This window comes from Colobus angolensis, unplaced genomic scaffold (genome assembly GCF_000951035.1).
Source record: "Colobus angolensis palliatus isolate OR3802 unplaced genomic scaffold, Cang.pa_1.0 Scaffold509, whole genome shotgun sequence".
NCBI classification, from domain to species: domain Eukaryota; kingdom Metazoa; phylum Chordata; class Mammalia; order Primates; family Cercopithecidae; genus Colobus; species Colobus angolensis.
Genome location: NW_012118588.1, coordinates 803,475 through 815,758, shown reverse-complemented (window position 1 = coordinate 815,758; position 12,284 = coordinate 803,475). Strand labels below are relative to the sequence as shown.

The 12,284-nt window shown below is 43.9% G+C and overlaps 1 pseudogene; it reads left to right on the top strand.

The window, feature by feature from the left end:
- The first annotated feature begins 2,305 nt into the window (after positions 1-2,305).
- Positions 2,306-12,284, top strand: part of LOC105524780 — a 13,636-nt pseudogene continuing 3,657 nt past the window's right edge.

The window sequence follows — 12,284 nt, the reverse complement described above, 5'->3', positions numbered from 1 at the left end:
ATTTTACAAAATTTATCTACATTACTATGGATTTCTAATATGCCTCCTTAGCTTTCTCTGCAAATATAACAAAGGAGAGAGTCATTCAGGATGACGGGGCGGCATAGAGTCCAGTGCAGGCCTGAGCACCATCTGGAACAACAACAAGCTCTTACCTGCTCAGGTCGTCATTCAAATGGTAAACCACACATTCCAATACTCACATTCAAACAGAGCAGGGCTGTCCACATTCACATGTGGATCCAGTTTCCTCATCCATAACAAAGAGGGCTTAGATTCACTCTTAAAAACCTTTCTGGCTCTAATAGCTTTTGATTTTTAGAAATAAAGTTTAGAATGTCTATTTCATCTAGAAACAATGATAACAAAAAAAAATACTATAGTCTAGGGCATTTGAAAACTTTTTCTTTATAGGACCTAAATGTTAACAGTTAATCTTTAGAAAATAATATTTGAAATCCCCTATGACATGGCTATTAAAACGTCTAAATTTTGCATAAACTTTTGTTAACCTTGCTGACATTTACTATTATATCCATGTTAGGAACATTTACTTGGATTAACAGAAATGTGTTGAGTGCCCCTAATCTACACTTCCACACAATGTGTCATTATAATCTTGTGAAATAGTCTGTATTTTCTTCTAAAAAAATCTTTTCAGTCAAATGTTTACTCCCTTTAGGAACTTGCGTTGAACTAAGCAATTCAGTCAAAACTACCAATTAACTAGCTGCAGGCAAATACTAGTAAAGTGTGTTTCTGATAATTCACTTTTTAATGATTGGTAAATGAGATGAAAAGCAAAATGGGGATTCTGAGCAATAAAACATTCAACATTGTTCCTTCCACTTTGCCTACCCAACAAAGCAAGGTTAATGTCTTATCATTTATCTGAGCCAATCACTTGTCATTAAACTTCATTAGATCAATGTTAATGCCTTAGTAAATCAGTTGCACTACTGGAGTGGCCTTGAGTAGTCGCACTTGTGTATATTTCTCTTTGGTATACACATTCTCATATAAAAGCTAGTATAATGCAAAACATCCCAGTTCTATGAGAGTAAGTTGATAATTCAAGGGCACAGTAAATTCCAAGAAATGGCAGCACACATACACATTGGCTTATTCTAATGTCTGCCATTGAAAGGGCATGAATTTGTGTACGCTGAGACCCTATTGCTAAAACCTGTGCCCTACATTCTTAAGGATTTTGTAAGTTCTTGTTTTCCTGCTTGTGACATCCAGGGGAGTCACAAGACGCGTTTAAGTAAGGTTCATGTCACGAAACCGGTTGTGAAACCTGTTGCAAAATGATTAACTGCCTTTGTTCTGCTTCTGTAAAACTGCTTTCCCGCTTCAGAGTTTGCGAAAACAAGCCCTGCCCCTACCCTGCAAGGCCCTGATAAACGTCATCAGGATTTCAAAAATTAACTGAAATATCAGAAATGCCGGGAACCAATCATAATCAGCCAAGTTGCCTTGTTCAAATGTCAGCCAATCATACGTCTGAATCCCCTATGACTCTGTGCCTGTTTACCCCTGACTATATAAGGCTGTCCTGAGCCCAGTTGGGGAACTCTTCCGCTTGTCCCACGACTAGCGTGAGGGTTCCAGGTTCGAACCTGCAATAAAGATCCTTGCCACTTGGCTTTGACTCCGGACTCTGGTGGTCTTCTTCGGGAAATAAACGGTCTGGGCATAACACCATCAATGAAAAAAATGTGACCTGTCTGTGCTTGACACAAGGGATCTCTAGTCCTGGCTCAAACCATTGCATGAGAACAGGTTATTACATTTTCAGGAATTTCTGAGAGTTTATTCTTAAAGTCATTATTATTAAAATGCTTTCTATGACCTTCCAACTAAATTATATTGAAACTATAATATTTAAGATTCCTCATATTCTAATTCTTTCAGTATATTTTATTGTCTATGTTCATGGTGCATCTACTCAATCTGCATGGTAGAATTATCTTATGATGGTGTGCCAGCATGCATCTCATCCCAACTCATCATTCAGCGACATCAGCTTGGTAGCTTGAATCTGGCCATGATATTCCTACTTACAACACAGAAATGTGCAAATACTATAAGCCAAGTTCTGTGTTTTTCAGACAGTCAGTTGTTAAGCATTTACCAGCACACCACTGGATCTGGAGAACCCAGACACGTTCCCTGCTCTCTTGTAGTCACCAAAAATGCAAGATGCTATGGGACTAGTTAGCAAGCCTACGGGATCAGGAAAGAACTACCAGAGAATATATTACTTAATAAGAGTACCAGGGAATGAGTCGAGGTTGAACAGATGGGCATTGAGGACAAAGAAGAAGCTTTACCAAGCAAGTTGCAGGATGGAGCCTCATCCCAAAAATTCAAAGGCCAGGGTGCTAGTCATGATGTAGAAAGAGGTAAGCTGAAAAGATGCAAGACAAATCTTATGTATTTTAAGAAAAGACACTCAGCCGGACGCGGTGGCTCACACCTGTAATCCCAGCACTTTGGGAGGCCCAGGTGGGTGGATCACGAGTTCAGGAGATTGAGACCATCCTGGCTAACACAGTGAAACTCCGTCTCTATTGAAAATACAAAAAATTAGCTGGGCGTGGTGGCGGGTGCCTGTAGTCCAGCTATGGCAGACTGAAGCAGGAGAATGGCATGAACCTGGGAGGCAGAGCTTGCAGTGAGCCGAGACTGTACCACTGCATTCCTGCCTGGGCGACAGAGTGAGACTCTGTCTAAAAAAAAGGAAAAAAGAAAAAGAAAAAAAAGACAAGACACTCATATTCATGACTGTATTAAAAACACAGGAAGCTAGTGAAGATTTTTAAGCATGGGGTTAGAAGGAAGAGAGATAAGAAGTGTTAAACAATCACACTTGACTGGAGAAGGGTCCAAAAGATTGTCCAAGAAAAGACACAGAGAAAAGTGACCATCAAGCTTCCCTGGTAACATAGCTAAAAGCACAGTCTTTCTGAGCATGCAGCCGTATTGCATTTTTATTTAATGATCATTTAAATGCTCAACTCCACCAATAGAAACATTATTAAACAGATAACAAAAATGGGTAATTTTAAAAAGTGAGATAAAATACAGTTATGTAAAGTTCTGATCTCTATTTCCACACTTTGATGGTTCTGCAGCCAACTTCACAGGCCGCTGCTGAAGCCAGCCTTGGAAGATGAAGCACAGGATGCACAGGCAATGGGACTTGGTGAGGACTGCATGGAGCTGGGGCCAGGTGCCACTCTCAGGGAAGACCTAGTTCATGCTAAGAAACCTACATGAGGATAAACCTCTTCAAAACTTGACACCATGACCGTAACCCAACTCCCCCCAGTATGCCTACTGATGACATCACAAGGGTTGGCCAGTATTTCCTGGCACTCAATTTCACCAGGCACAAACAGAAAACGTTAAACAGGAAATGCTAATGTGTGTGAGTGTGTGTGTGCCTGTATGGGTGTGCACCTGTATGGGTGTGCATGTACATGTGAGTGTGCCTGTATAGGTGTGCATGTACATGTGAGTGTGTGTGCGCACACGAGTGTGCATGTGATTACATGTTTATGTATGCATGTGAATGTGTATCTTGAGTGTGTGAGCATGTTAGTATCTGTGTGTGCACATAAGTGTACACTGTGTATTTGTGTGTGTGCATGTGTGCTTGCACTCACCAGTTTGGGTGCTGGTTTGTGAGAGTGGGGTGAGGAGGAGCTGCTGGTGTCACACAAGGCTTGTGATAACAAAGAACATTTTTTCTTCCCAGTAAAAACAAATCCCAGCCTTCCAGCAGTGACTCACACCTTCTCAATGTCTCTCCACAAGCTCCTTGTTCCCCCATCTGCCCCTCCTTCTCTCTCCTTCAGAATGTTTTCTTTCTGCAGTACTTTTTCTCATCTTTTTTTTTTTGAGATGGAGTCTCGCTCTGTCGCCCAGGCTGGAGTGCAGTGGCCGGATCTCAGCTCACTGCAAGCTCCACCTCCCGGATTCACGCCATTCTCCTCCCTCAGCCTCCCAAGTAGCTGGGACTATGGGCGCCCGCCACCTCGCCCGGCTAGTTTTTTTTTTATTTTATTTTTTGTATTTTTTAGTAGAGACGGGGTTTCAGCGTGTTAGCCAGGATGGTCTCGATCTCCTGACCTCGTGATCCGCCCATCTCGGCCTCCCAAAGTGCTGGGATTACAGGCTTGAGCCACCGCGCCTGGCCGCTTTTTCTCATCTTAGCTTGCTCTTTCCTTTGTTCAGCCTTCTAATCATCTTGTCCATTCTTTCTGTTTCTCACTCATATTTCTGTCTCCTGTCATCACTCTCTTCTCCTTGGAATTTTTGCTAAAGGGCAGAGGAAGGCTGAGTGTTTAACACAGAAATTCTTTATTCCTCCTGCATGTCCTCATTACAGAGGCATCTACAATAATGTCCACTTGCACACAGCCCCCGACCCTCTGCGGTGGGCTGGTGTTGAGGATAGGGTATGTGGAGGCAGCAGAGGGACATTGGGAAGGTCCACGGATCCAGGATCACCTCAGAGGCTAAGTTCAAAACTTGGCACCATGGCTGTGACCAAACTCCCCCCACCGTTTGCCTACTGACAACATCACAATGGTTGGGCAGTATCTGGCCCTTAGTTTCACCAGGGGCAAACAGAAAATGTTAAACAGGAAATGTTAATGTGTGTATGTGAGTGTGTGTGTGCCTGTATGGATGTGCATGTACATGTATGTGCATGCACACACAAGTGTTCATGTGTTAATGTACTTATGTGTATACACATGTGAATGTGTAGCTTGAGTATATAAGCATGTTAGAATCTATGTGTGCACAGGAGAGAACATGTGTGCACATGAAGGTAATGTGTGTGTATATGTGTGTGCGCATCAGTGTTTGGACTCACCAGTCTGGGTGCTGGTTTGTGAGAGTGGGGCAAGGAGGAGCTGCTGGTGCCACACAGGCTTGTGATAACAAACAACATATTTTCTTCCCAGTAAAAACAAATCCCAGCCTTCCAGAGGTGACTTGCACCCTCTCAATCTCTCTCTCTACTGGCTCCAAAGTAAGGGACTGATTATTTTAAAAATACAACACAGTGACAAGTAGTTTTTCACTCAGTTTTGGTTTGTTAAGGCCATTGCTTAGGATAAAGGAAACAAGAGGAGGAGGATGAGAAACAAGCATAAAAACAAGAAATAGAAGCAGCAGCATAAGAAAATGAAGAGGAACACGATGATGATGATGATAAGATTAGACTGCAAAAAAGGAAAAAGAACTGGTGCAAGAATTAGAAGGCCTGTTATGCTACCCTTTTTCCCCTCCCCGATTCATGAAATTTAAAAAATCCAAGACTATTAGAACAAAAAAACCATCAAAAAGATACACAAATAGTCACCCCCTAAATTTTGTTAAGAATGAGGCAATGCTGCCACTCACACCTGGCTCAGGCACCAGCAGGAGGAGGACACCCTCCAGAGACTGCAGGAGAAAAGGGAGGACTCCTCCTTGCTCTGGCTACTCCTCCACCTATCACTGAGGGCTGTGGTACAGAACTGGCAGCTTCTTACCCATGCCACGCCAGGCTAGGCCCCAAAGCGCTCCTACTCCCCCTTCCCGGGCCCCAGAGTTGCTGCTGCTGCCACCATTAGCACCGACACCAACATAACCAGCGCTGCTGCTGCTGTCACCTTCCATCCACTCGCCCACCCTACAAGGCTCCTACCACCTGGCCAACACAGGCACCCTCCTACCACTCCTGTTGAGCTGCAGTCTCCATTGCCACATCACTACCACAACCGCAGGAGGCGAGCCACAGAGCTGTGCCATCTGCAAACTCCAACCTGCAGCTCACCACAGATGACTACTTCACCTCTTCCTCCAGCCTGGCTCGGAGCGCCCGGACGGGCAAAGCAAGAAAACCGTAAAACCTAAACCCTAAAACAGGATGCAGAAAGCGGCAGTGTTAGAGCCTTGCCTTGTCATGCTGGCCACTGGGTGGCAGGGGCTGGTTTCAGAGAACATACTCACACTGACCCTCCGAAGTCCAACCTTCTCCTCCTGACCCAAGCTGGCCTCCTGACCTGGGGTGGGGACTGGAGACATCACAGTGCCTGGCGCTCCTTGGGGAGCAGGAACAGCAGAAACTCAGACCTAGTCAGTCCTCCCCACCCAAGCACCGGTTCCCATTCCTGACTCCTCCACCAGGGGGCCCTGAGTCCCTGTGGTGCCCACTACCCCATCCTCAGGGGTTCCAGATGGTCTCCACAATATGGAGCAAGAGGGCAAGGGCTGGAGAACCAGTGGGTGTGAGGGCCCTGCAATGCTCAGAGACTTGCCACAAAAACTCTGTATGCCTACAGCACTCCAACATGAGCAGGAGCTGCTCACCCTCCAGAGCCTTGACACTGGGAAGAGTAGAAGGGCCCCTTCCTCAGAGGCCACCGCTATAGTGGCCACCTCCACAACCTGCTGCCAGTGGCAGCAGTGCAGCCCCCCCTCCCCTGTCCAATAGTGCCCCAACCTGGCCCCTAGTGCCAGCAATGTAGCCCTCGGACTGCACCCACAACACACCCAGAGCCAGGCGTGGGCAGTGTAACCCTGGCAGCGCCACCAAACCACCCCTCTACCACTTGCAGTGTAGCACCTGATAAGTGTCCACAACCCGTCCCCGCCACGGGCACTGCAGCACCCAATAGCGCCCCCAACCTGCTCCCATTGTGGGGACTGAACTCCCGGGATAGTGCACCCAACCAACCTCCCCCCACCTTCCCCCTCCTCTCCCAGCAGTGCAGCACCCGACTGCTCCCCTAAACCGCCCCCGACTGTTGGCTGGCATTGCAGCCCTGGATAGCTCACCCAACCGACCCTCTGCCTTGGGCATTGCAGCAGCTGATAGCTCCCCTAATCCACCCTCGGCACCACCAGCAGTGCACAATAGCGCACACAACCTACCTCCAACCCCCCCACCAACCTTGGGCAGCGTAGGCCCCAATAGTGCAGCCAACCCCCATGCCACTGCCAGCAATGCAAAGCCAGACAGCACCGCCAGCCTCCTGCAGCAGGCAGTGCAGACTCAACAGCACACCAAACCCGCCTCCACAAGGTGAGCAGTGCAGCCGCAGACAGCGCATCTACCCCTACCCTGCCATCTTTCTTCCACTCTAAACTGAGCTGCAGTCTCCATTGCCACCACCACCGACAGCCAGACATGCCTCAGTGGTTGGTGACTCCAGCCTCTAGCATGCACAGGTGGCCCCCACTTCTCGTCCTCTAGCTGGTCAGGAGCAGCTTTCCTGCTGGCCACCTCTCTACTGCTCCAGCCATCCTTCTATCACCCTATTACTCCTCTGGCGACCCTCCTACCTCTCTGGCTGCCCTCATATGCTCCAGCATGCTGCATTCTCCCTCGCCACCACCAACTGCAGTGAGACAAGCCACGGTGCCTCAAAGCTCCAGCCTCCAGCATGCAGCAGGTGCCTGAGCTCCTCCCTCTCCTGGTCCTCAAAGCCGGAAACAGACTATGTAAGCAGGCTGATACAAAAGAGTTTAGATCCAAGTGAGGCCTTCCCAGCATGCACATGGGATTATGCCCATGGTTTCTAGACTACATGTTCTAATTGGATGACTGAAAACCTCTAGGCCTTCTCTGATTGGACTTTATTTTCATACTCTGATTGGTTGTCCTAAGACTTGCTTTCATCCAATCAGAACATGATAATAAAGTCCAATCAGAGTAGGCCTCCGGTTTTTCTCATATCCAATCAGAACATGTAGTCCAGGAACCTCATGTGCATAACCTCAGTATATAAATGGTGCTGAAGGGGAGTCAGGTTATCGCAGGCTCTTCTGTGTCTGCTCCGCGAGCTTCTCCATGCCCAATTTAGAGGACCAGGACCAGGGCTAACCACCGCCACACGCTCGAGGCTTGTAGCTTTTGGCACCACCGCTTGCCTAGCTGCAGCTGGTGGCGACGGAGACTGCAGTGCGACTGGAGCGGTAGGAAGGGGAAAATAGTTTGGGGATAGATGGAGGAGTACAGAAAGTGGTTAGTGCCGAAGGGAAAAGAGGATGGCGAGCAGAAGACATTGCAAAAAGACGGTGAGGAAAAATGGTGGGAAAAAAAATTGGGGGGGTAGATGGAGGGGGAAAACAGGGGAAGAGAAAGTTTTGCAGAAAGACAGTGGGGAAATGTTTTTGGGTGGATGGAAAAGAGGATGATGAGAGAGGAACGGAGGTGAGCAGGAGGGAGAGAAGGTTTGCAAAAATACGGATTTTCTCAAATGCTTTATTTCTGTTGAGATGCTTATAAAGTTTTGTCTTCTATTAGTGTGGTGTTTGTACCCATTGATTTTTCAAATATTAAATCAATGGTGCATTCCTGGGGTAAAGCACATTTGCACGTAGTGCATAATCTATTATATGTGCTGCTGGATTTCATTTGGTGGTGTTTTGTTGAGTATATTTCATTTTATAAAATAATGAAAGATACTGGTCTATGTTGTTTTGTGATATTGTTTTGGTGTCAGAGTAATCCTGGCTTTATAAAATGAATTGGGAAGTGTTCTCTACCCTTTTATTTTCTGCAACAGTTAGTGAACAATTGACATTAATTTCTCAGAGTGTTTGATACACTTCACCTGGGAAGCTGCCTGATACGGGATTTTTATTAAAAGTTTTTAAAATTACAATCTGATCTTTTAACCTTCTATAGATCTATTTATATTTTATATTTCTCCTTTACTCTGTTTCAGTTTGTGTCTTTCTAGGACTTCATCGATTCTATCTAGGCTATCTTAAATTTTTTGGCATAAGATTTTCATTGCATTCTCTTTTAATCATTTTTATTTTGTGATACTGGCAGTGATGGGTTCTCTTTTATTGCTGATTTTAGTAATTTGATTCTCTTCTCTTTTTTTTCTTGCTTAGCCTAAGTAAACATTTGCCAATTTTGTTATCTTTCCAAACATTTAATTTTGGTTTATTGATGTTCTTTGTTGTTTCATATTCCCTATCTTTCTCTTGGCTTAACTCTTGTGAAGTGTTTCTCTTTAGGAAGATTGTATTTGCTTAATTAAAATTTAAGTTGATTTTGGAGTATCAACTTTTATATGAAAGTAGAAGCTTGAATTGGGAAATAATGGGTTCTCAAGTATTTTTTTGTAGTGGCGGGGATGGGTGGGGGAACAAAACGAGTATCCATGTAACCCTTGGTTCCCCAAATCGTGGAGCTAACTTGGTCAAAATAAGTAGCCTCTCATTCCTTATCTCAAGAGGGTGATCTTGCCTTGCTTGGAGACATTATAGTGAATTCACTTGATGTAGTTTCTTTTAATCACGTCAGTTTACTTCATGTCCCATTTTTCTTTTCTTTTTTTCTGAGACGGAGTGTCGCTCTGTCACCCAGGCTAGAGTGCAGTAGCCCTGGGCTCACTGCAACCTCTGTCTCCTGGGTTGAAGCAATTCTCCTGCCTCAGCCTCCCGAGTAGCTGGGATTACAGGCATCCACCACCATGTCCAGCTAATTTTTGTATTTTTAGTAGAGACAGGGTTTCACCATTTTGGCCAGCCTGGTCTTGAACTCCTGACCTCATGATCCACCCTCCTCAGCCTCCCAAAGTGCTGGGATTACAGGCATGACCCACCATGCCTGGCCCATGTCCCATTTTCAACCAGTTATTGTACATGGAATGATTGCTGGAGTCACGTTCCATCACGCACAGGTAAATAAATAAATTCTGTTATATAATATCTAAATTATATATACATATATTTTACTTGTAATTCAATGAAGATAAAGCTTTGTATGCTCTGTGTAAAATATGCTGTCTATATTCTCATGATAGTAAAGAATAAATTGAGTAATTGAATGTATTTGAATTTTACATATATCCTCCATTTAGTAAAAGAAATAAAAACTTAGTACTTGATTTAGTAAATTCCTACATTTAAATTAAGATGTTTCTTAGCAGAAACAAAGTTTATCTTAATGGGATGATAATTCACTAGTTTACTTCTGACGAGCATCAGCTAGTATTTAATCTATTATGAAATTACACAGCACCAATATAAAATAGAATATAATTATTTAAAACACAAAATGTTATTGATTAATTTAGACATCAGATGTTTACATTATAAAACCAAAGTATTTTGAGGAGTTTTGTTTTTGTTTTTAGGATATTAGCAAATATTAACAAACGTGAACCATAGTAAAAGTTGTTCAGTAACACTTTTAACATTCCATTTTCAAGTAAACTGAATTTATGTGTCAGGTTGAAAAGCTTTTAGATGAGTGATTTATATTTCTGTCTGTATCCAAATATTTGTATATCATGTAGGCAGCCCAAGAAAATATGCAGATATGTAAGGCATTGAATAGAATGGTAAAGAACACATCCTTAAAAGAAAGAAGAGAATAAGCATCCGAACCATTTTGCATTCTCACTAGCAGTGTAAAAGGATTTCAATTTCTCTGCATATTTACCACTTGTTATTTTATATTCATTTTGATTGTATCCTAGTAGGTGTGAAATAGTAACCTCGTTGTTGTTTGATTTGTATTTCCGTAATGACTAGTGATGCTACATATTAATATCTATATGAATTATTTGCCTGTTTTTAAATTTGGTTGTTTGCCTTTCAGTTTTTGAGTCATACGTATTCTTTGTATACTCTGGATACTAGATTATCATCAGATACATGACTTGACAAATATTTTTCCTCATGCTGTAGGCAGTTGTTTTAGTTTGTCTGGATTGCTATACTAAAATCCATAGATTGGGCAGTTTATAAACAACGGGAATTTATTTCTCACAGTTCTAGAGGTTGGGAAGTCCAAGATCAAACCACTTGAAGATTCAGTGTCTGGTGAGGACCTGCTCCGTCACAGATGGCTGTGTTCTCATTGTAACCTTACATAGCAGAAGGGGCAAGGAAGCTCTCTGGGTCCTCTTCTATAAGGGAACTAATCCCATTCATAAGCATAGAGCCATCATGACTTAATCACCTTCCCAAAACTCCACCTCTGAATACTATCACATTGGGGGTGAAGATTTCAACAATTTTGGAGAAACACAACCCTTCAGACCATAGTACTTGTCTTTTAACTTTCTTGATAATGCCCTTTGATGCAAAAAAAGATTAATTTTGATGAAGTCCAACTTATTTTTTCTTGTGTCACTCTTGCTTTGGATGTGGTATCTAAGAATACATTGCAAAATCCAAGATCATGAAGATTTATGTATATATACATATATAGGTATATATATACACATACGTATATAAATACATTTTTTTCTGAGATGGAGTCTCACTCTGTCATCCAGGCTGGAATGTGGTGGTGCAATCTCGGCACCACCCCAAGTAGCTAAGATTACGGATTACAGGCATGCACCACGACACCTGGATAATGTTTCCTTCCTCTTCTTATTCAGTAAAGACTGAGCTCCCATCCTACTGGAGACTTTACCACCTACAGAAGTTTGTTATAATTGCAAAAAGAAAAGATTGGTAGTGACCATATATAGTAAAACAAACAAAAACCTACAAGAACAGGACCAGGAAAAGAGATGGAACATGTGGAAAGATAGAACCAGTCAGGAGCAGTTTATATTTCTGACCAAATTGCATTTTACAGTGGCGAGTGAGACGCAAGGCCACCAGCTACTCAGGAGGATGAGACAGGAGAATTGCTTGAACCCGGGAGGCGGAGGTTGCAGTGAGCTGAGATTGTGCCACTGCACTCCAGCCTGGGCAACACAGTCAGTTGCTGGGCTGGGCAAAGTGGCTGACACCTGTAATCCCAGCACTTTGGGAGGCTGAGGTGGGCAGGTCACCTGAGGTCAGAAGTTCGACACCAGCCTGGGCAATATGGTGAAACCCCGTCTCTACTAAAAATACAAAAAGTTGGCTGGGTGTGGTGGCTCATGCCTGTAATCCCAGCACGTTGGGAGGCCAAGGCAGGTGGATCACCTGAGGTCAGGAGTTCAAGACCAGACTGGCAAACATGGTGTGAAACCCCATCTTTACTAAAAAAACAAAAATCAGCTGGGAGTGGTGGCAAGCACCTGTAATCCCAGCTACTCAGGAGGCCAGGGAAGGAGAATCAATTACTTGAACCTGGGAGGTGGAGGTTGCAGTGAGCCGAGATCATGCCTTTGCACTCCCACTGGGCAACAAAAGTGAAAGTCTGTCTAAAAACATGATATATATATATTTATATATTTATATTTATATTTATATAAAGTTAGCTGACCATGGTGGTGGGTGCCTGTAATCCTAGCTACTTGGGAGGCTGA